Raw genomic sequence first — 25,327 nt, forward strand, 5'->3', positions numbered from 1 at the left:
GTCTACTGTGAAGAAATGGAAATAGCCATAGACGTCGGGTGCAGAAACACGCTTAACTGCTTTCCAGAAGGCAGAGCCGGCACCCCGAGAGGCACTCGGAAGGACAAGGACTTGAGTGCCTTGGAGAGGAGGCTAAAAGGACTTACGTGGTACACACACGTGACCCAGTGTTTAGTGGGAGTCGTGAGTATTGGGGCTGTTCGAGAGCCCTTTTCAAAGATAAACTCTTCCCTTTGAAGCCGTGTGGACTGACTGTCCCACCACTGCAAGTGCCTGGCACTCTATCAAGAAGAGATTTATTAAATTTAACAGACTAGAATATTATTACATAAAGAAGAGTGCCCCTTAGCTGCAGTCAAACCGCTCAGCCGTCTGCTAGTTTTACTCATCTCCCGAACACGGCACCATTTCTTCACTGCTGCTTGGTTAGAACCAGATGTGGGTCTGTCCACAGTGCTGGACGCGGCCACACGTGGCACCGGGCCTCTGATCCCCATGGGGGACTCGGGGGCAGCGCAGAGTCTTTAGTACCATCACGTGTTTTGTTAGGCTGTCAGAAGAAAATAGTACAATGTTTATTCATATGTCTCTCTTTTTTTTAATTAAAATATTTTATGTGGTTATTTACATGAATATATATGGTAATACATTAAGACATATATAATTTTAATATAAATACACCTAGAGCAGGGTGCATGCTCATTTTAAGCTTATGTGCATTTAACATTTTTTCTAAAGTGATAACTAAATTAAGACATAAGTGTGTGCCACCCACGGGTGTTCTTAATGTGTGAGCCAATTGCTCCAGTCTTTAAATCAAGAACACAAAAATAAGCAACACTTCTCTGAGTTGGAATAAGCGTTCAATTACTCTGAGTAGCTTTCAAGTTGATCGTCAAGAGGCATCATTATTTCAAAAGCTGTTAGTTCCTATAGATTAAATTATATCTAACATTCACCACCCCCAATCCCATTAAAACACCAGGACATTTTAGACCTTTCTCTCTGCTTTCTTGGGGGCTCCATTAGCATCCTGAGAAACTCAACACTGTGAACTGGCAAGTAATTAAATGGAGCAGATGATGAGATTCTGAAGCCTTGTTTCTGTTTGGAGGAAAAGCAAGTGTCTCACTGGAGTTGAGGTAGCTAAGGATATCTGTCATCGGAAAATATGATTCTTGGAGCAGGGCAGACCACATCATGTTGCTGGTGGGGAAAATAATAGAGATTGTTCTTATCGAGAGAAACAAGGTGAAGTTATATGGTGTGGCTAAGACTTCACAGCTGGTTGGAACTAAGAAAAGTCACTTCCTTTCAAGAGACTGTTATTAAGCACTTACAAAGTGTCAGGTTCTATACAAAGTAAAGAAGTAAGACAAATTTCCTGTCCCGAGGGTCGTACACGCCAGTTGAACAGGTATTTAAACAAATACAATAATGCCATGTCATAAATTCAAGAAGGAATCAACAGACAAGGTGTGCAAGTCCATCCCTATTCTCCGCACTTGACCTGCGCCTCTCCCTGACCCGCCCGCTGCGCTGGCACGGAGCCCCATCCGAGGCCGAGAGCGACCGCTTGGTGAGATTGCCTCAGATAACTCAGCATTTGCTCTGTATTTTTTGATTGAAAGCATTTTCAGTTTCAGTTGAAAAATATACATAAAGTTACAGAGCAGAATATACCGATAGTCCTTGTCCGCACCTCGCAGAATGAGTCACTGCTGGAATCTGGTCATTGTTTGTTTCCATTTCAAAGGAAAACTGGTTTATTGTTTCATACAAAGTGATACATGTCGATTAAAAAATTTAAAGCTATAAAAAATGATGAAAGTGAAAAATAAATCCCTGCAAACCTCACTACTTAAAAACGAACCATGGTAGCATCAGCTTCCATCCTGCTGGGCAGCTCTCAGTGAGCGTCAGCAGGCATGCAGGGGAGGCAGTATGTTGAAGGAGTTGGGTATTTTATAAAAATGAGGTTATTGATATCACTAATTATTAGAGAAGTGCAAATCAAAACCACAGTGAGGTATCACTTCACACCAATCAGAATGGCCATCATTCAAAAGTCTGTGAACAATCAGGGCTGCAGAGGGTGTGGAGAAAAGGAAGCCTCCTGCACTGTTGACGGGAATGTAAACTGGCACAGCCAGTATGGAGGACAGTATGAAGTTTCCTTAAAAAACTAAAAGTAGACTTACCCTAGGAGCCAGCAATCCCACTCCTGGGCATGTATCCAGAGGAAACTATAATTCGAAAAGACACATGCTCCTCAACGTTCAGAACAGCTCTATTTACAACAGGCAAGACATGCAACAGCCTGAATGTCCATCAACAGACGACTGGATAAAGAAGATGTGGCTTATTTATACAATAAACATGGAACACTACTCAGCCATAAAAAGGAATGATATAATGCCATTTGCAGCAACATGGGTGGACCTAGAGATCATCTTATTAAGTGAAGTAAGTCAGACAGAGAAAGATAAATGTCATGACATCTCTTATATGTGGAATTTTCAAAAAAATGATACAAATTCTATTTACAAATCAAAACCAGACTCAGGAACATAGAAAACAAACTATGGTTACCAACAGGGAAAGAGAAGGGGAGGGATAAATTAGGAGTTTGGGATTAATAGATACACATGACTGTCTATAAAATAGATAAACAGGGACCTACAGTATAGCACAGGAAACTATATTCGATTTCTTTTAATAACATATAATGGAAAAGAATCTGCATATGCATGTATATGTAGGACTGAAGCACTTTGCTGTACACTTGAAACTGACACTGACACTCACTACACTTCAATAAAAAATAAAGATAAACAAATAAAATGGGATTTTGCTTCTCTACACCACTTTGTTTTTATCCCTTAGCCATCCATCAATTCATGTCACTTTCTCATCTTTTTTTTTTACTGTTTCGCTTATTTCTTCAGGCATTTCCTTACAGGAAGTTTTGTGACATTTTCAGCTCACTGCTTCATTTGCTCTTAAACTGCTTTTTCTTCCTCTTATCTATGTAATATTTACCTTTTTAGATGAATGCATCTTCTAGTCTGAGTTAGTTATCAGAGAGTGTGGACAGGAAACGCTTGCCTAAGGAAAGTGGAAGTTGAACTCAAAGCTAAGTGATGACAAAACCAGCACTAGCACCGCGCCTGGAGTGTGGCAGCTGCTGGGTGGACGAGGACATTAACGCGACTATTGAGGAGACGGCGTTCAAGGAGAGGGAACGACAAGGGCTCAGGCCGTCTTACTGGACTCAGGTTTCCTCATTCATTCTCCTTTCTGGTTTTGACATCTCATAATCACAATACCCACAGTAACTACTACTGTCTTCACAGCTGTCCTGAACTGACACTGCAGAGTAGGCATTTTACGAATCACTTTAAGCTGTCATCTCAGTTAACTCTCACAAAGTCACGAGGCAAACCTTTGTGTGCATGAGGTGCTTTTTCCCCCTCCTGTTTTCTGCAGAAAGAAGTTGGCAGCTCAAAGTTTAACTAAATTAGCCATGGTCACAAAACCATGGGACAGAGGTTGAAAGTGAATGCAGGCCTGTCTTTCTGCAAATCAGCGATCTACACCTGGAGTGCACTGATGTGATCGAGTACCTGTTTGGGTCAAAACCCCACGTACTGGAACAGATCTGGGCGGTCTGTCCACCCCCATTAAGGCTGGGAAAGGGATTCTGAGAAAAGGGAGTGAGGCTGGGTAGGCTAAGGGCCCACGACTGAGTCCAGGTATCTCCAGATACCAGTCCAGGGACCTAGTCCAGGTCCCGACAACCACCAGGTGTGTAACTTTAGGCAAGTACCTTAATCCAGGTTACCTGGATTTCAACATCTGCACCACAGAGGTGATAACAGGTTCATTCTTACAAAGATTAAATGATACAGTCTAAGTAACATGCTCGCACCTTGCTTGGCAGAGGGTGATTTATAATGTGGGCATAAAGACAACACCGAACAAAGAGCAGAGGGCTTGTATGTGCCAAAGGGAGCTGGGTGACTTCTCGGAAGAGGGGATAGATGAGCTGGGATTTGAAGGGCAAATAGGAGTTCACATGGTAAAGGGAAGAAAAAAATATTCCCGATATAATGAATTCTGTGCACAAAGTCAGGAGACAAACTCATTATCTAGAAACCACATACTGACATTCCATTTTTTACCATTTCCTTGTAGCGGTGTGGGGACACTGGTGCAAGGCGTTCCTGCTTACAGAAATTCTGATGCTATTCTTAAAATAGAGCTCATGGTGATGAGAATTATAATGAAAGATCGCTCAGAAAAGAAGGGAAAAGGCCCTCCCTGAATTTCTATTTATTTTCTGAACCAACTGGGCCTGGCAGGATTTATTTTTGGCTAGGTTTTTCTCAAGTGCCAAAATGTCTTCATTTGTTACCCAGGGTGTAAGTTCTCCGAGGCAGGGAGTTTCCATACTCATGATGCTCACTGTTTGTTCAATGCTAATCATTTGATTCTTTCTGAATTCCTCAGAGCGCCAGCTGGGCCCGGAACTCTACGTGTGAGGCTGAAGGACAGAAGCTGGGGTGGGAGGTATTCCAGGAAAGGAGAGAATGCTGGCGCTTTGCTATTTCCAGCTTCATTTAGCAGCCTTGAGGAATTAGAGGAGATTTTCATTAGCATCCTATTCTTCTATGTTCATCAACACCATTTGGTAGAAATAAAATTTAATTCCTGTTGGCTATTATCTTGCTTAGAATCATTACATACTTTAGCTGGAGTGGAATTATTAAGGAGGAAAGACAGCATCTCTTGCTGACAGCCTACTGGGCGTCATCCCATCGCTCAATCCTCCCAGCATTGAACTAGTAATAGTTACTGCCACCCCCATGAATGTGCCCGCCTGAGGTCACAGAGCTAAGAACTTCCCCTGCCAGAACAGGTCCTCTCTCCACCCATTAAAGCCCGTTTTAAAAGCATGTCACCATTCATCGGCTGATGCTAGGTCATTCCATACCTGCCCTTTGCTTCTAACAAATTCCATGGATACGTCCATCCACATGGACAAATGCACTGGTAAACAGTAAACATGGAAGCTCCTTCAACAGCTTTCTTTTTGTGCACATGACATCAGCGTGCACACAGGATCTGGAGCAGCATGCACTAACAATCACATGACTTTCTGAATTAAAAAAAAGAAGATAAAGGCTAAAATTTGTTGTTTAAATAACGATATTAAGAGACAAAGGAATTAGCTCTTCAAAAACTCTGGGACCTGGAAGGTGACTGATAAGCACTAACTTTATTTTGGAGCGTTCTGGTATTCAAAAACGGGAGCAAATTGCATTATACTGCTCATTGCTTAATTTTAAAAAATGAGCATCAGTTTGCCAGGAAAGATAAATGTGTTTTGAATTCATACTTTATAATATTTGGTGTGGATTTGTACAAAGTTTTTAAAATTATGCATTACCTTGAATTGCATTATTATAACCTCCCTATTTTGCCACCTGATTGCAGGAAGATCGTTTCCAAAAGCTGTTTGAAGCCAAATGTGTCTCTCCACCTCCGTTTTCATCATCCTGACTTTACTCTCTGGTTGTCTGCAGCCCTCTCCCTGCAGCACAGCCTCACCCGACACCTCAGGTCCTTTGAGGCCTGCAGTTATGCAGGTCTTCCCTCTGCACACAGCTGCCGCATAGCTGAGATTCGCCTTTCACCCACTATTCCAGTTTCTCTCCCATCTCTTCTCACATGAACCCTGGATGGCTTCCTATCCACCATGCTTGGTTAACTGACATTGGGACCAAGAGAAACACATCACTCTCCTTCGAAAGTCAAAGCTTCTAATAATCACATTAGATTATAGTCATTTCCTTACACCTGTAGATTGCAGATACATTTTATAGGACAGAGCGAGAAGTGTTTTGTTTTCTTTGACCTTTTACCAGGGATGCCACAGACAAGTGTGAAATCCATGGAGGTGAGCAGCGATTAGGTGAATGTGGGGTGAAGTCAAACAGGCAGGACTCTCAAGGTTACAAAAGGTCACACTCCATCCCAGAGGAGGAGGTGGAGGCCAGCCTCCTGTGCTTCAACAGCTCTGGCGGTACCACTTTGCTGCTCAGTAACTTTTCGTGTTCCTATCTTAAGAATAAAGACACACAACCTGAAAATCCTACAGTAGTTTTGCAGTTTCCATCTCTCTAGCCCTTTGTTTAATTATTTTCCCCTTTGGTCTTTCTGCTCAGCCACTGAGCTCCCTTTCATTTCCTTTCTGATGCCCTATGTCCTGCTGCCTCAGGGCGTTTGCTCATGCTGTTGCTGTTCTGAGTGCTCAGTGAAATTCCCCTCTTCAGACAGTTTTTTAGGCTTCAAGAATCAACCTCAAACATCACTTCTTTAGGAAAACTGTGCTATTTTAACAAGGTCCTGCCTCCTCTCATGTTCTCTCTCAGCAATCTATAACTTTCTTTGTAACCTTTATCATCTATTAGAATTATTGCTGGTTGGATAACTATTTGGTTACTGCTCTTCTGTGTGCTCTAAGCTTCAGGAAACCAGGGTTTATGTCTCTTCTGAAGTCAACATTTATCTCTGACACCTAGTGCAAAAAAAGGCATCTTAAACATTTTTTTTTTTAATAAATGAATAAGTGAACTCAGTCATAAGAGTGAAATATTAGGAGTTATTAAGGATTTGGGTGAACTGACACATATGGAAATCTCTGGAAAAAATTCAAACACCCAGCCATAAGAAATTAAGTCAAGTTCTGGGTTTTCCACTTAATTTAAATGAAAGAACATTCCTATTTCATCATCCGTAAAAGGTGATCATGTCAAAGTACCTCTTAAGATTTTGCCATGATGATTAAATAGCATCATATCTGTCACACAATGGGCACTCGATACACCTGTGTTGAACACACAAGCAAATGATTGCACGAAAGTCTACTAGAAATGTCGATAATATGATTGAGATCATGGATATACTGATGGAGTTAATGAAAAGTCATAGGAAAAGAGAGCAAGGCAATGAAATGGGGAGGAAAGAAAGGTCACACTAACAGAGACAAAACTAGCTTTTCCCCCTTATTTCTCTATTAGAGGGTGTGAGAACTTAACAGCAGAGGCAGATTTCAGAATCCAAGGATCTCAGCAAGGCACTTAAGATCTGTGATACCCGAGTGTTTCCCAACCTTGAAATCCCCACGGGAAGGAAAAAAAAGTCTTCAGATTTCCTTTTAAGTTTCCCTTATGAGCCTGGCGTGGGCTGAGGCATGCATAATACTGACCTTGACCTCTGGTTCTTTTGATGACAAGTCACGTCGAGAAATGCCCGTTTGGAAGGTGACTGCTCTCAAACAGGACTCACCACTGCAGCCACATAGAGGATGAGGACATTTGCAAACAGGGACTTCGGCAACATGAAGCAAGTTGGCGTCCATGTGGAGAGGCTGGTGTAATGTTCACAAGATCTCCCAGAGGAAACCAGAGCCCATTTCAATATCTGCATCTGATGCCCAGCTCTCTTCGTAAATGCCCAGCAATGGGCAGATTACATAATTATCCTCAACGCCTACACCTAGCCAGTGGCACGAGGTAATCACACCTCTGTCTCAGCATTGTTCTAAGCATCACCTAGATTAACCTGTACAAACCACCCAGGTCAGTATCTATTATCACATAATAGATGCTCTGTGAGTGGCAGCGAAGACAAAGGAGAGAAAGAAAAGGGGAGAAAAATGAAGATGAGGGAGAGGAAGTGTATTCCTCCTTCAGCGTATGTCCTACAAAATTAGTTTTCAGAAATTAAGCAACAGTGAAGGCTGTGTAACCGAGCCAGGTATCAGTGAGTGACTTTAACCGTCCACTCAAGTGTATGTTTGGGCTACAAGGCGGGCTACCGATGTCTATTGATTTCCCTCGTCTGGAATAGACGGTTTTGTTTAGCTCTGAAAAGTGAACAATTTTCCCAACACCTACCGCTTGTTTAATAGTTTTGGAATGATCTGTATTTCATTAAGATGATGACTTATTACGCCCAAGCTTCGGCTGTCTTGCAAACCATTGATTTAAGGCAGTTTAGCACCTGTATAGCAGCTAATAAATTGGTCCCGATCGGCAGTGCCGTTACATATGCATCCTTCACCGCATCACGCTGGCCAAGCACCTTGGAGAACATGCCGTAGATTTGTTTCCTCGACAAGATCCTTCTTCTTCAACCCCTTCCACTGAAACAGTCACTGCTTTTTTTTTTTAAATAATTCACATAAAACTTTTAGGTAAGTACAGGGCTCCACAATCAATATTCATAGCGTGATTTATTGGAGGAGGAAATATTCCACTAAATCCTCCCTATAAATCCAGTGTGCAAGGCAGTCAGTGCAGCCATCCATCTCCTGGACAGTCTAAATGGGCACTAAGGGGCGTGAAAGGTAGAACGGCTGTGAATCCCAGCCTGGGTTGTGGGTGGCCGGAGAGCTGATGAGCGCAAATGCTTCCCGCTGAGTTCTGCCTTCTGCCCCTTCCCTCCACCCCCAGCCCCTTGCCATTCACCTTGACTCAGCGCTCCTCTTCTCGCAACGCTTGCCTCCTGTTCTGCTGGGCAGTCCAGTTCTGTGTTACAGGTGCGACGCCTTCCCTAAAGTCCTGGGGGGCATTAAGCTGAACTTCGAAATTTCCTTTTTAATTATTTTTTTTCCTCCAAAATTAGTTTTTCCATCATGGATTCTTCTGTCTTCTTTCCTTCAAGTGTCTCTGCAAGACTGTGGCTGGCACAGAGGAAACTTACATGACTTTCCTCTCAAGTTCTCTATCATAGCTGCATTTGCAAAGTCAGAGGTTTCAGGAACATTTCCAAAGGCACACTAACTACCTTATCCAGTCTCAGGTGATGTCACAGGGGTAAAATTTGAACCACGTCCATAAAAAATGACTCAGAAAATCCTAGGTAGAAAAATTAGGGGTCCAAATTAATATGTACTTAGCTGTTCAGAAACATAACAAGGCATTTCTAGCAACTGTAATCACCTCATTGTTGTAAGAACACAGGACACGCAAACATCAATGAGCTTAGATGACTGTGGAAACGGAGGCTGAGGAAAACTTGCAGGCTTTAATAGCCATTTGCTGAGCGACTGGATATACAAATCCATCATTCAACCCAACAAATCAATGAATAAACACTTCTTCCATCCACATGGTCACCATCTCCCTCACAGACACGGTGGTTGTGCTTTGTTTTCACTATTCAATACTGCTTTTTTATTCCTACCATAGACTCTCAAAAAAAAAGTCAGGACAATTGTCTTAGTCCGTCAAAGTTTGCTAACCTTTGATGAAGAATCAAAGTTTCTATTTGTTTTAAACCATCTGATAGCTTCCATGTCCCCTAAGGTGATAATAATGAGATCAGAAATATTACCACACTTGTTTCCAACTCTTTACACCTTATATTTGATAAAATACTCTGAACCAACACATCATCAGCCCGTCCTTCCCACTTATTAATCCAAGAATCCATCTGTTAGAATTGAGGCTCTAATAGCACTACTGGTAAAGCCAGGTGGGGAGTCTCCTGACACTCAAAAAGCAGCAGCTTAGAAGCCTGTCACAAGGACCTTCTGCTTTCCCCCCACAGACGGTGGGGGCGAGGGGCGGCGGCAAGTGGCATTTCTTACCCGGGGGCTTTACAACCTGAGCTTCCCACCCTGAAGCCACTTCACAGGAAAACATTCCTAAGCGAATAAAACGCTGGCATGTGCACTCTCTTCTACATCAATGCGTCACGATGGAAGGAAGGTGTGGGCAGGGGCGTCCTATGACAGGGAAGCTTTATTTCCACAAACTTTCCAAAATGACCTCTCCTGTACAGAGGGCACCCGTGGGGGCCATCAGGACCCTAAACCCAGCTCCTGCGCTACTGATCTCACAAGGTCTCTCCATAATTTAAGGGACCTATCTGACGACTGCCAGGGACCTGGGAACATCTGCACTGGTACTTGCGTTCTCCTGATTGTGGTGTTTCACTCGGACTCTGACTCCTTCCTGCTCAGACCCACTCGCCACAATGGCCGGTCTTCTTTGAACAGTGTGTGAGAAACAAACCCAGATACATCAGGACTTCAACTCCAGAGGTTCATTTGAACAAAATATTCCTGGGAAATTAAACCTAAGAATTATGTAAGATCAAATTTCTATCAACTTTTCTGAAGACACTTGACATGATTAGCAGTGTACTGATGAAGAATGCCACAATTCATTATCAGACACAATGTTAAATTTTGTTTCTTTAGCTAAGCAGGTTTGTTTTAAACAAACCCTCGTAAGTCATTAAACCTCTAAGGTTTCAATTTTACAAATCATTAACTTTCACATAACAACATCTTCTGTAATTTTTTGCTCACTGATTGTCTGCTTTGTCTATGCAGTGCCTCACTTACTTATTTACCTATGTATCAGAACTATAGCTAGTACTACCTGGGTGCTAAGATCTTCTAAATGCAACACAGATACTAAATTGTTTAGTAATGTGACATAAAAACTGATGACCAAGGTACACTATATGCCTATTTTATAGATGAAGAAACTCAGTCAAAAATAGTTTGTTATTTGCCCAAGGGCACACAGTGAGGATTCAGGTTTATAAGTCTTGATTCATAACCACAGAAATAATCCAATTACTGGTAGAAATCATTATTGTCATTAAAATAATTATCACGTGCTATACCATGTGCTCTAGTGTAATCCAGTTATACTTTTTAAAAAGTAGTCTTGAAACTCTCTTTTAGGTCAATGCAACTTATCCTTACTTATTCCTTACGAAGAAATTTATAGTATCTTATATAGCAAGGTATCTAAAACTATCGTTTTAGAAAAGTGCTTTTCCACAACCCCAGGGAGAATCCCAAGATAAAGGGTCTCAGAGTTAAGCTCCAGAGACTGGTTTCTGGTCCTATGGTTTCTGACCTTGTTTCAGCCACAGGAGCTCTCCTTCTTATCAGCTTCGTGATTTTGGATTTTCATTGTCACAAAATCAAAGTCTTTCAGTAATTTAGAAGCACTTTTGAAAAGCACTATTTTAATCTCTTCTTTTCTAAGATTAATGTTATCCATCTCTTCAACTGTTCCTCAAGGGAGAGAGAGCCCCCAATTCACACCACACGATTACCCCTTCCCAGCCTGTGACCCAGCCTGTCACTTCCCTACTGTACGTGCGGATTTCTCAATTATTAGTTTGCATATGTGTGATGGTAGGGCAGGGATTAGAACTTCCCAATGACTGATAATTCACCCAAAAGATGTATTTGCCTGCTTTGCTTTTTAGCATTATATCCACAAATAAGATAATTGGAGACATTCCTAACTATTTGTAGCAACATGGATGGACCTAGAGATTATCATAGTAAGCGAAGTCAGTCAGAGAGAGGGAAGACAAATGTCCCATGATGTTGTTTATATGTGGAATCTAAAAAAAAAAAAATTAACTACAAACCAGAGATAGACTCACAGACACAGAAAACAAACTGTGGTTAGCAGGGGGATAGATTAGGGGCTTGGGATTAATAGATACACGTAACTATATATAAAATAGACAGACAACAAGGACCTGCTGTAGAGCACAGGGAACTAAATCCAATGTCTTGTAATGAGCTGTAATGGGAAAGAATCTGAAATACATATACATATGTATGTGTACGCATAACTGAATTGCACTGCTGTACACATGAAACTAACATTGTAAATCGACTACACTCCAAGAAAAAATAAGAATTAAAAAAGCCCTGAAAACTGCACAAGGACCTCAGCATTATTCTTGAGCTAACAATCCAGTAACACCTCCCAAATGAGTCTATCAGGTTCACCCTGGTTGGAGCAAAGTCACGAACAATGAGAAACCAGGTGGTAAAAATGTATAAAGGAAATGGATCATTAAAATTACCTGTAGCACAGGATTCACAGAAGGGCTGTTAAGGATTTACGAGAGGATTCACAATATTTGGAACCTATAATGAGTCGGAAGTAAAGTGAGCACAAAATTTGAAATCCTGAGTTTTGGGAGAAGATAGAACCAAAAAAAATTAGCAGCAAAAATACACTCATACTGTTCTTTTTAAAACCTGCCAACACAGCTGTACTTCCAAGTATTCTTTACCTCTTCATGGAGACTCGAGTTCTTGCTCGGTGTCCCCTCTCCCAGCCTGCAAGCCCCCATTAGTCCTGGCGGTAGGGCAGGCCTGATTGCAACCAAACACTCACTGTCCGTCTGAGAATGTCTTAAACGCGCCCTGCATTTTGAAGGGCAGATCTAGCAGACACAGAATTCTTTGCTTATCAGCTATCTTTTCTTTCAGAAATGTTTGTGGCGGTGGTTTCACAGGTATATACAACCTATCAAAACTCACCAAATTGCACATCTCAAATATGTGTAGTTTACTGTACAGAAATTACACCATGATAAAGTTGTTTAAAAAATACAAATAAAGCCACAATAAACATCCTAAAAAAAATAAGTAAAAAGAAAAATTCAATAAATCATCTGAATAGGGGGCTGGTCCACTGGCTGGGGCTGTCATGGCTGCACTTTTTCTTTCCTTTGTATTAGGGGTCAGACAGCCCGGGGTGTGTGGTCCATTTCAAGGTCAATCTCCACAACACCCTCCTCTCTGCTCTCCCTGCTCTCCTAGGGATCCCATCCCTTAGGATGGAGGCCAGCCGTCTGTACAGCCCTCCCCTCCTGTCTGTGCATCAGCTGCTCCGTGTGGCTTTGCAAACAGCTCAGCAGACCAGCAGGCATTTTCCAGGAGTCCCCACACTTAAGTAGCATCCACGAACATCTGACATCCGGGCCACTCGTCCCCACATAGAGGCCGACGTCCCCCCCACCCCCAGGAGTTCCCCCTCAGAGGCTTCTTTCCCAAGACCTATTTCTCTAGCTCATCAATTGTTGGTTTACAAACTGGTCCCCATCCACGGAGGACAAGGAGAGATGGAAGAAAGGGGCAATCGGTTAGGTGGCAGGTTGACTAAGCACGGAACTTGCAGACCAGACTCAAGACAAGTAGATCTCCACACCGCCCCCTGGCATCTTTATAGAGAGGCCTTCATGGAGCTCAGGCAGGTACACAGTCCCGCAGTGGGGATGGTGGGCAGAGCGTACATTCCAAGGATGGGTGTTGACACAAAAACAGCCTCTGCACCCCAAAAGCCAGATTGAGAATCAGATGCAGAGTTTTGGGAGAAAAAGAACAGCTTTATTGCTTTGCCAGGCAAAAGGGAGTCACAGCTAATTCCTTCTTGTTGCTTCAGAAACAAACCCAGAGTTCTTTTAATAATTCAACTAAACTTTGCAACAATGTAACAGCAAGGAATGGTCTGGGGAGTAAGTCTTAGTAAATACAGACCTCAATTAACAAAACTAGAATTTAATATCCACTGAAACATGATCTTTTTTCATAATGACCCTCATTTTTAATCAAATATAGCCAAATAAAGTTTCTCCTATTTTTTTTTTTGAGGTCCCTAAAATGCCTTGAGATTTTTCCACTTGTTAGGAGATAAGCTTAATTTACCTGATAAAGTTACCGGGAACCCAAGAGTTTCCAGTCTCTCGAGGGATCAGGCAGAGAGAAAAAGATAAATGTATAGTTTACCAAATTGCTATAAGTCATAATTAGCTTGAGGACATTTTTTTTTAACATCTGGAAAACACAGATTAAAAGCCAGTAACATTTCAGACAGAACCAAAAATTATAACCATATTCATCGGTTTACTCCATACCATGTAAGAATTTTATGAAATTAGTTTCCATTATACCTTTTAAATTTCTTACCCAGTTTAGCAGTATGATTCAAAAGTGATCAGAAACTTGTACTTATCAAAAAGTTTTTAAAATAAATCTTCCTGAAGAGAAAGCATTTTGCAAAAACATCAGAGTAAAACAATAACTGTCTATAAATGACAAAGGGCTTGAAAGCATGGTTATACACCTGGTCACGCTGTAATCAATGAGGAATCCTGGTTATAACCAGAATTACAACTGGTAACGTTTCAGACATACCAAAGTTTTAGGAATTCCATATAACTTCTAGAATATCTATATTAATAACATTTTCCCACACAACATAATCTAAGAAGATCTATTACTTATTTATAACACTTTACATGCAATTCAGCATACCAAATGAACCTAATTAGTTTAATACCTCTCTTTGGGGTGCTTCCGAGGCCCTCTGAAGCATCCCAAAATTAGCTGGAGGCCAAAAGAAACTTAATCAAAGTTTGGCATTTGGGGAGCTTGTAAAAAAGTTTTAAAACACTTGGTCAGATAAGATCACAGGTCATTGTGAAACAATACTTATTCCCAAAAAACAATAAAATATTTCAAAGGCAAATACGGAATAGATCACTTAAGGGGTAAAACAAAACTTTACAATCTGTTACCAAAAACAGATTAACATTTTAAGAAAAATTTGTCCTTTTAGCAGAGAGAATCAAATTCCAGTTTTGCACTAGTTTCTTTTTAAAATTTACTTGCTTAACTAAATTTATTTTAAATTTAGCCGATCCAGATTACACATAAAACTCTGTTCTCAGGGCTGCTCTTTTATCACTTTCTGTATCTCTATGAGTTTGTCCCTTATTATTCTAGGAGCTTTTTAAATTACTTGTATTATCATTTTAACCCTTAAAAACCTTAACTTTGGCAAAAACCAAGAAGCAAGTAATTGTGAATTGGTTGTCATACCAGCATTTCCTGACTGGAAACATATGCTTTAGTTTTTCCCTCCTAAGAAGGCAAAGTAGGTAAACTTAGGCCCAACAATTAATGTTTCAATGTTTTATAAATGACACAGTTAGCGAGTTCTCTTCATTTAACGTAGTTTTAAGTTACCACAATCTGGAGAGACAATTTCAGGTAGGCATTCCCAAAACATAATTATTCCTATAGAATTTACCTAAAAACTCTTATTTTATTTACTTTTACTTTTCTTGAAAGTTTTTTCACACTGAGTTATTTTCTTTGTTGACAAATTTGCAACAGATATAATAACGTCTTATTCCACTTCCAGTTGGCCTAGGTACAACAGAATGATTCTAAAGACACGTCTATATTAATTAAACCAATAAGCTTAAGCTGGCTTTAGTACCAGATACCGATTTAGTACTGAATATTTCCCAGTCATGTGAACCTGAAATTGATTTTGATCAGTTTTCTTTATATTTCTGAGTATTCATATAAGTACTCAATTTTCTTTAAGCCAAATAGACAGAAATTAATTTCGAAAATATCATACACTTGTGACACAAACAAAACAAAGGGCTCTAGTTATTTTTATGAATATTTACGAAGAGACAAGACTTCTTTTTGCCTTTAACAAGTCAAGTTCCAAATTATTTACCCCCTTTCTCGAGATCTGCGTTTTAAAAAGGTGGTGAGATCAGGGTTCTCAGAGAAGGCCAGGCAGAACATTTGCATCTCAAAGACACATAGTCTGTAGTCTGACTTGTCTGATGGAACCGAAGCAGTCCCGCCCATTTTTACCTTTCTGCACACCAAACACAAAACTCAAACCTCGGCCAGCAGTGGAAGCCTCAAAATTCCTAGCAGGCACAGGGCAAAATTCAAAGTCAGAACAACAGCTTCCTAGTTTCACCAAGCCCGGGACCGCTACCCAGCCGGCGCCTATCAAGCAGGAGCTCACTCAGGGAAAGGGCCCCATCGGCCTGGGCCTCCCCAGCCTTACGGAGCCCCGAGGGGCCTGGGGGCCTCGGCCACCCCCGGGCAGCTTACCCCAGCGCTGGCCCAGGAGCCGCGACGGCCCCGCAGCGCTCTTCTTCCTCCCAAGTTTTCCAGCACCAGCGGTCCAAACCGAGGCTGGAAGAAGAAGGAAAAGTCTCTCCAAGCAAAAAGGGCTTCAGCTGCTGCTGCTGCTACTGCTGCTGCTAGCAGCCCTTCTGCTCCCGTCCTGCCTCGGACTTCCGCCTCCCACTGACTTCCGCCTCCCACTGACTTCCGCCTCTCACTGACTTCCGCCTCCCACTGACTTCCGCTCCGGACTTCCGCCGCGGAGGCCCGCCTTTCGTTTACCGCAGCCCAGTGGTTCAGACACAGATCTTCCCTCCGGTTGCAGGTTGCCCTGGAGGTCTGGCGTCCCGGGCTCCCCCCAGCCCTCCACCGTCCAAGGGAGGCCGGCGCAGGGGTTGCCCTCCGGACAGCGATCAACCCGAGGAGTCCCGGGGCAGAAAGAGGTAAGGGGGTCGCGTCCTACGCTGGGTCACCAAGGATGTTACTGCAAAGTCGGCCTCTGCTCCTTGAAAGCCAGATTGAGACTTGGAGGCAGAGTTTGGGGGAAAAAGAACAGCTTTATTTCTTTGCCAGGCAAAGGGGTGTCACAGCAGGCTCTTGCCTTAGAGACTGAATCCATCCCGGAGTTGGGGTCTTGAAGTTTTATAGAAAAAAAAAAAAAAAAAGGAACAGAAAAGATGATCTCAGGGCACTTTGCATGGTGCTGCTACATTCTCCTCAGCCTCCGTGAGTCTTCCTGGCGTCCTGGGGGAACTGTGGAGGAAGAGCCTGTCCATCCTTCTGAGACTATCGGCCCATTACCTTCTTCCTGGAGAGCAGCCTCTGGGTTAAAACTATTGCAAAGTGTCAGGGAGAAGTTTGGGGGTAGCTTAGCACTGAAGCAGTAAGGGAGAGGAAGCAAACTGCAAGCTTTCTTAGTCAGAAAGACTCAGCAACCAGTGTTAGCGTCAGGGGAGTTCACTTCCTGCTCCCTCACGGGGAGGGCCCAGGAGCCTCTGACTGCCCAGGTCCAGTTCTCAGGTCAGCCGGCAGTCGCGTCCTCTCCGTGACCCCCTCCCACGTCTCAGCCTTCACTCCCTGCTCCCGCAGAGCTCAAGGTGAGCAGAAGGTGCAAGCCTCAGGCCTTCTCAGGTCTTTCCCGAGCACATGTGTGGCTTTCTAGGTCCCTGGGATATTTGGGAACATTTCAAAATGCTTTCAGAGACCTCCTTCCCTGAGCTTTCCTCCCAGGCTTTTTGATTCATCTGCTGTTGCACCGAGTGCTGTGTGTCCCCCGAGGCAAGGCAGCTAGGACAGCAGCCTATACATGTTTTCCGAATGCCCCCTCTCACTCCACAGGCCCCGTGGCACTGAGCCAGTGGCAAGTTATTCCCAATAATGACAGTCCATTTGAGCCAGTTTAACGAGGGGCCCTCAGTCGGATCAGAACAAAAAGTTTATAACGTTTCTTTGTGAATGAGGCTGATGCAGGAAAAGTGGATGTGGGGCATGAGGAGGGCCGTGTCCCAGCTTCGGTGGAGCCCCTGGGACGTGCCCCGCCAAGTGTGGGTCCTTGGCTTCACGCAGGAGAGAATTCAAGAGCGAGCCACAGTTGAGTAAAGGTAGATTTATTTAGAGATACATCAAAAGGCAAGGGGAAGGCCACGAGGTGTGGGGGTTGGGTGCTCAGATTAGAGTAAAAGTGTGTACACTCCATAGACAGAGTGCGGGCTGTTTTTGAAGAGGGAGAGAGGGGGACGGCAGCAAGGTGCTGTGTTGCCAGTTTTTATGGGCTCAGTGGCTTTTTATGCTAATAAGTGGAAGGCCCATTCTAACTACCCTGGGGAAGGGGCTGGAATTCCCAGGAAGTTGGCCATTTCCCACTCTTTGACCTTTTGTGGCCAGCCTTGGGACTGCCATGGCTCCTGGGGGCGTGTTATTGACCACGCTAATATATTACAATGGACGTATAATGAAGCTCAAGGTCTGCTAGAAGTCACATCTCCCACCCTCTTGAGCCTCAAGGCTCCTGGGGGTTGAGCCCTCAGCCATCCTGGTGTTAATTGTGTTGTTCTTTGAATGGCTGTGCCCTGCCGCCTTCCAGTCTCAAGGCCCCTTCTTCCCCTCCGGGCCAGGGAACTCAGAATAGTTCCCTTAACTCCTCGATTGTTGTGTTCATGGCTATCACTTACGTAAGATTGTTAAGACAGACCTGGAGGAGGTTAAAATGCCACAAAGCTCACTCTTCTTACCAACAATTGGCTTCTTAAAAAATTCTTCTTCTTTCAAATAAAATAAAGGTTCCTCGGGTGGCTGCAAGCTTCTGATGCATATCCAGACTACAGTCAGCCCTCTGTGTCTTCTGTTTTGGATTCTGGATCCACAAGTCCACATCTGCAGAGTCAAGCAACCGGGGCTCAAAAATATTTGAAAAATAATCCAGAAAGTTCCAAAAGTGCAAAATTTGAATTTGCCATGGGCTGACAGGTATTTACACAGCGCTGACACTGTGTTAGGTATTGTAAGCAGTCTAGAGACGATTTAATGTATAAAGAAGATATGCATAGGTTTATATCAGGGACTCAAGCGTCTGTGAATTTTGGCATCCGCAGATCTTGGAACCAATCCCCATCAGATACGGAGGGATGACTGTACCAAAAAAGTCGATTTCCCCCCCTATTTAATCACTTCTTTCATGAGAGATAAGAATGTGGAGTTCCTTGCACCGACATCTTCACTGGCATTTCATCTGCATTCCTTGGCAAAGAAAATAGCTCCGAAAGCGCATGAATCACAGCAGTGCTGTGGGCTGTAAACACAATTGTCCCCTTCCTGTTTCTCTGAGGCCCAGAAGGTGGCGCACCCTGAGGAGCCTCTGCAAAATAGCCAGGGTGTTTGGATAATTTTCATTCTTATTTAAATTAATGAATTTTATTATATTGTTTTAAAGACTTAGCATAATTTTGGCATTATGAAAATAATACAGGCTCATTACCAAAAATCTGCAAGATGCACACATTTGGAAAGAAATAAAAACCAATTACACTGAATAACTAACTGTAATCCCTGGTGAAGCACCGTTCTTTCTGCACTTTTGTTTACAGAGTCTGGGCATTCTCTACACCCAAGCTTGCGTACTGCTATTTCCTGTGTTATTAAACTTGCTTAAATTCCAGTTGGTAACTATATTGGATAATATTATGTTGCCATGGAAGTACAGTCATCATGAAAACAATTTATTATTATGGATACATATTATGGCTGTATTATGTTCAGTTTGTGCATATCATATAATGTTTTGATCATTTCCCTTATATTGCATATTTAGAAAATCTCTATTGTTTTCTTAAACTCAGCATCATTATAGACCGCATTGTGTCCCCTCCAAATTCATATGTTGAAGATTTAACCCCCGATAACTCAGAATGTGACTGTTTGGAGATAGGGCCTCTAAAAAGGTGATTAAGTTAAAATGAAGCCACTAGGGTGAGCCCTAATCCAATGGGAGCAGTGTTCTTATAAAAGGGAAGATCTGGACACACAAAGGGACACCAGGGGTGTGAACACACAAAGGAAAGCCTGTGATGACATTGCGGGGAGATCATCTGGAAGCCAAGGAGAACAGCCTCAGGATAAACCAAGCTAGCTGACAACTGGATCTTGAAACTCAAGCCTCCCGAAGCGTGAGAAAATACATTTCTGTTGTGGAAGGCACCTCATCTGTGTTAGCTGGTCATGGAAACCCTAGAAAATTACTAGAAACATCGTAATGAACATCATTGTGCATTTTGACAGTTAGCAGCCTGTTCACGTGCACAGTGATGACTTCTTTAGGAACAAAATGTGTTCTCTCCAATCATGAGAAAGCACAGTTACTAAAAACATCCAGGATGGATCCGATATCGTGCTTGATGCCAATTACTTCACACAGTCCATCCTGAAACCCCAGGGGTAAAGGATGATTAATTGTGAAAATTATCTCCAGTGCATTCCCAGTGTCTTTGTTTGCTACATTTTGAATGCATATTGAACAGTGTTCTGTCTCTGAAGACGTGAGAAGCTCTCTTGCTAATTGCAATTGTATGGGGCAAAAGAAGATGTATTTTTGTATCCTACTTGCCACAAAGTCTCAATTTCTGTTGTTAGGCCCACTGTGTGCCAGAAACACCATGTGATCTTTTGAAATAAGCCCAACACTTAAAATTTTTCTGTTTTGTTAAGCATCCTTACTTTTCCTCACTACAACATGCTCCTTTATAATTCTGGATGTACACTGCTCAGATTCTCAAATCAGCCATTTTTCCAAGGAATCTTGGTTTCTTTTCATGGAGAAATGTTAGAAACCAAGATCAGAATGCTAGGTATGCTTATTGCTACTGGTGTTTTGGTGACTGATAAAACAATGAAATAAATGTGAGTGCTGTATACTAACCCACATGTATACATATATCTATAAATATTTCTATATTTGTATCTATGTTGTCTCTGTGTTAAACTAAACATGAGTTCCTACTGATGTACTAATATTTTTTCATCCCGTGGAAGATGTCACTTTTTAAAATTTTTAAATTCCAGTTTTTCATGGATGGTATACAGGAAAACAGTTGACTTTTTATATCGACCTTGTATTCTGTAAACTTGTAATATGTGTTTATTAGTATTATCCAGAAATTTTTGTAGTATTTCAGAGTTTTCTACATAGACTACTATGTCATTTGTGAATAAAGACAATTTTATTTCTTCCTCTCCAATCTGTACAACTTTTCTTTCTCCTGTTGTTTTGCTGTGCTAGCTAGAATGCCCAGGATGTTATTTAGTGGGTGAAAGAGAGCAGCCTTTGACTTCCTCCTGATGCTGGGGGAGAAGTGCCCTGTCTCTTACAGTTAAGTATGCTGTTAACAGGAGGGTTCTTAATAGATTTTTTTAATCAAGTTGAGGACGTTTCCCTTTAGTACTGAAAAATTTTATCATGAATCAGTGTTGGATTTTGTCAAATGATTTTCCTGCATCAATTGATACAATCAAGTGGTTTTTCTTCTTTAATGTGTTGACCTTGGTTGATTTTTCAAATATTTAACTAATCTTGCATATCTGTGATAGATCCCACGTGGTTGTGGTGTATACTTAGTTGTGTAAATTGTTGGATTAAAGTTGCTATTATTCTGTTGGATTTTTTTCGCTGTGTCTATGAGAGGTGTTAAGCTACAGGTTTCCTTCCTGGTAATATCTTTATCTGGTTATAGTGCTTGGTATTCAGATAATTGTAGTCCCTTAAAATGAATTAGAAAGTGCTCCTCCTGTCTCTGTTTTATGAAATAGATTGTGGAGAACTGGCATTATTTCTCCCTTAAATATTTGATAGACTGCATCAGTGAAGCCATCTGGACTGGCCATTTTCTTTTTTGGAAAATTTAGAAGATTCTTTAATAGGCGTAGATGAGTTTAGGGTCTGTTTTTCTTTTTGTACAGGTTTTGGGAGTTTCTGTCTTTCAACATATTAGCCCATTTCATCTAATTTATCCGATTCGTGAGTATAGAGTTGCTCATAGCATTCCCTTATCATCTTTTTACAGATAGCAGAGAAGCATATGCTCTGTGTCCTCTGTAAGCTCTATGATGCATTTTCTTGTTTTTATAACATTTTACCAGGATAATGGATCATAACAACTCACATAATACTCCAATGTTGCATTGTTTCCTATTTGCCATCTACAGGCAATGCAGTGGTAAGCATCCAAGGGAGGCAGAACAGGCCATCTCAAAATACGCCACCTCTGTATGTGGATTATTTTGAGCTAAAGGCACTTGAAAAACAGCAGATGCAAGGACAGTCTAATCTCCTCTTTTCCTCCTGAAGAGGGGATGAAAACACTCATATAAATGATGCCTTCCCTCTACTAGAAGGAAAGTAACATTATCATCAAGAATGAGAAGTTGAGGCCGAGAGAATTCTGTACAACCCTGTTGGCATGATTTGCATCTTCCTTTAGTCTCTCCACAAATTTTAGTTGCTTTTCCACAATTACTTTTCTTTGTTCAGCCTAGTAGAGAAGGCTTGTAGGTTCGTTTCCTTATGGGAGCTCCCGTGTCAGGTACAACTTATAATAAATCTGTGTGTTTTCCCTGGCTAATCTGTGTTATGTCAGTTGAATTCTCAGGCCCAGCCAGAAAACCATTAAGAAGGGAGAGAGGTAAAATTTTCTTTTCCCTCCAGTATGTTGATGTATTCACTGTTTCACGGATCTGTATTACTCCCTTAGGTTAAGTTGGAAGAAACAAAGGTTAAACGTCTGAATATTTCCAAGATGATCTTATACAGACTTTATTTCATATTTCAGGTTTTCTTACCAAACTTCCTATGCTAAGCGTTGCAGTCCTATTGAGACTTTTTCTGGGATCATGTATTCTTTCGTTTCATTTATTTGATTTCTCATTACACTCTCATTAATAGCACCATCACATCTTTAAACTAGGTTGCCTGTAGGTTATGAAATGCCTATAATTTTGCTATAACTTTGACTTGCTTTGGTTCCTGGTAAGTTTTAATTACCCTTCCAAACAGCTTTTCAATTGGGTGCAAATCTAGTTGATAACTTATCTACCTATTTGGTAGAGTTGATTTTGTATCTGTTTTCTTTGCTGATTTATGTTTTATATGATAGAGTATTTAGCCCCTCTCTTGAGTATATTGGTAGTAAATAATGATAATTTTATATTTACAGAATTTCCAGAAGTGTTTAATTACAAACCCAGGACAAAAATGAAAGTTAAAAAAAACCCCAAAAAACTACCATCAGATGAGATAAGGAAGGCAAAAATGGCCTGTACTGTATAAAGCTAATTCAGTGTATTGTTATTAATATTTATCTTCTGATAATCCTTATAAAATTAGTAGGAGTTTAAGGAATTTAGCAGTATTATGCTATAATAAAAAATAGAAGCTGATAGCTTAGAGAGATTAAGTTACAGATCCAAGATCTTGGAAGAATAATAATTAGACTAGAGAATCTAATCCTAAAAGGACATTTATCAACTAATATTCTATTGGGAAAAAATGCATTTGCAGTGAAATATAAAGGTAAATCCCAAACGAAACATAGAAGATCCACATTTAATATACATAAGTCCCTAATTATTAGGGAGGAGAAACTGCGTTGAGCTATAAAGATCATCGTGCTTTGACAGTTGGGTATCACAGATGATACTTGAAATTGATAATATAAATTTACTGAGCAATAAGTAGGTTTTGAGCAGTTGCCTGTCTAATTTTTATTATTCAATTTTGAAAAGGATTCTCGAAATGCAATATTCTCTCCTGTCCAATGAATATACCCTAGTGAACCTGGCTGGGTTTAGAGTGTAAGCCCTGAGAAGGAGAGTAACGTAGTGACTTTTGCTTTATGCCTCTTCCCACAAAGAACATTAACGAGACCCATAATCACACAAATGTTCACTAGGTAACTAATGACATGCGCTGAGTAGGAACCTCGACATTGCTTCATAGCAGAGAATTCAAAGCTTGAAGACTGGAACTTTAATTGCAATTTTTACATCTGTGAGCTTACTTATTTCACCGCCAGGTCACTTCAGTTAACTTCAGTGCAGCAGTAACAGTGCAAGAACCATCCAGGATCTGCTCTGTGCAGTCCGTCGCTGGGGGCTGTGGCTGGGAGGTTATTACTATGTCGATAAATATTTTGAATACAAATGTGGTGAATATTAGGGCAAAACAACAACAGACAGGAATGCAGGAAAGCTTGTTGGAAAAGCAATTCCTGATATAAATGTAAAAGATCAACTGGGAGTTAGATATAGAAAGAATGAAAAGTAGAGTGTATAATACATACAAGGAAACATTTACAAGTCAGTGCAAGTTCTTTGCTTTATCTATAGATATTCATATGTTACTCATATATATATATACACACATATATATATGTAAAGAAAGTAAGAGAAGGGACAGTCAAATATTTTATTTGCATTTCATTAAGTTTAAGTGTTTGGGTGTAAAAAAACACAATCATGAAATGAAACAATAAAGACAATCATACTATTAATCCAATTTGAAGAATTTCTCAGTAATAATTATACCACCTTCTCATTTTTAACTTATCTTGAAGACTTTGTAAGAAATTGATCTCATCTCACATAGTAAAGCAGCTGAAAAATTAGAATGGTTCTCATCTTCAAAACCTTTTATAAATGCCTACAAATATTGCTTAAGCATTAATTTAATTTCTGGAAGTTCTCCCTAGGGAATACCTATTACTCTTGATTTATGTCCGTTTTATTAGCTCCAGTTACAAAAGCCCACATACAACAAGCTTTTCAACCAGCTTTCCTAACCCTTGTAAACTCTTAAGTACAGTCTCAATTTATTGCTGTAAACTGGACATCCACTCTCTTTTGGAAGTCTTAGTTTAATGAGCTTTATGAAACCGCAGGCGATGACAAAGTGTTTTATGGGCTACAGTCCATCAGATCTCCAGGCTCGTTGAGAGAACTGTGTGTAAAACCATATAGATTTTTCCATTGAGGGAACTGAACCATTCAGATGGAGACCATATATACCAGACAAAGAAATATCCATAAAACACACCATTCCGACATTGCAAAGATTTTTCCTGACGGCCCCCTCATGTCCTTCTGCTTCCCTCCTCCCACCAGAAAAATAACAACAAATTGAAGCCCAGGGCAGTAACTCTTAGCAGAAGCCCCCTCCGGCCTGTAGTCTCTCCCTCAGGTCCTCTTGCAGAAAGCCAGGCCACTGGGATTTCAGGTTCTGACCCCACACTGCCTGCGATCAGATTCTGGATCCTCCTTCCACAGTGATGGGACTTTAGTTTTGGTCCACTAACTAATCTGTACCTCTGTTTTCTTGTTTAAAAGGATGCCATTAACATTGCTTCTTGCTTTGTGGTATTACTTAGAAGAAAATTTACACAGTACCTAGTACTTAGCAGACCCTCCATAAGTTAGCTATCAATAATAATTATTAGAATTATTACACTTACCTTTCTAAATGTTATCAGTGTCCCTAAAAAGACTATCTCATACTTAATAGTGACTCAGTAAATAATTGTGGAATAAGTGAATGAAAGATGAAGAGACAAAGAATCATGCGACCAGTGCTTGGATCCCTCTGCCATCTCTGTCTACGAAAAGCACCCGTAATTCTAAGAAGGCAGAGAGGTCTGGAACTGACTCTGGATCCTTGTCTCTGACTCCTTCCTGCTGCCTTTTCCCATGCACATTCTAGGCTTGGCCGGGGCAGCCTTCCCACTGTGGTCCTAACACCGGGTCCTCTATCTGGAATGTGTTTCCTTCTTCACGCGGCGAACTCCTTCCCATCTTTTTAGAGCCAGTCTGCCATGCCCCGTTGGAGCTGGAGCAGTGTCTCCTGACTTCTGGTAGTGACTCTTATTTCCTCCTTATGGCCTTGAAAGATTCCATGCTGTCTGTGATTCAACTATGCCAGGAAATCCTAATGGGATTTCCCACTCATGCCAGCTATTCTTTGCAATGACCATTTCAAACTCTGAGATCTGGTGACACCTT

The 25,327-nt window shown here is 41.3% G+C and overlaps 2 long non-coding RNA genes across 3 annotated transcripts in view; one reads left to right on the forward strand and one right to left on the reverse strand.

Moving 5' to 3' along the window:
* Positions 1-270: 270 nt before the first annotated feature.
* LOC140689174 (uncharacterized) lies at positions 271-15,960 on the reverse strand. 2 transcript variants are annotated; one of them, XR_012064059.1, is made up of 4 exons: positions 15,776-15,960; positions 4,997-5,161; positions 4,469-4,630; positions 271-550 (listed from the first exon to the last, which is right to left on the reverse strand). It is a non-coding gene; the product is annotated as an uncharacterized lncRNA (long non-coding RNA). The 2 variants fall into 2 exon arrangements; XR_012064060.1 differs by lacking the exon at positions 4,469-4,630.
* A 94-nt stretch (positions 15,961-16,054) lies between these two features.
* The window catches only part of LOC140689176 (uncharacterized), a 93,881-nt gene continuing 84,608 nt past the window's right edge, over positions 16,055-25,327 (forward strand). The window contains exon 1 of the long non-coding RNA XR_012064062.1: positions 16,055-16,233. This is a non-coding gene — a long non-coding RNA (uncharacterized lncRNA). The remainder of the gene's footprint in view (positions 16,234-25,327) is intronic.

Source organism: Vicugna pacos, chromosome 25 (genome assembly GCF_048564905.1).
Source record: "Vicugna pacos chromosome 25, VicPac4, whole genome shotgun sequence".
Lineage (NCBI taxonomy): Eukaryota > Metazoa > Chordata > Mammalia > Artiodactyla > Camelidae > Vicugna > Vicugna pacos.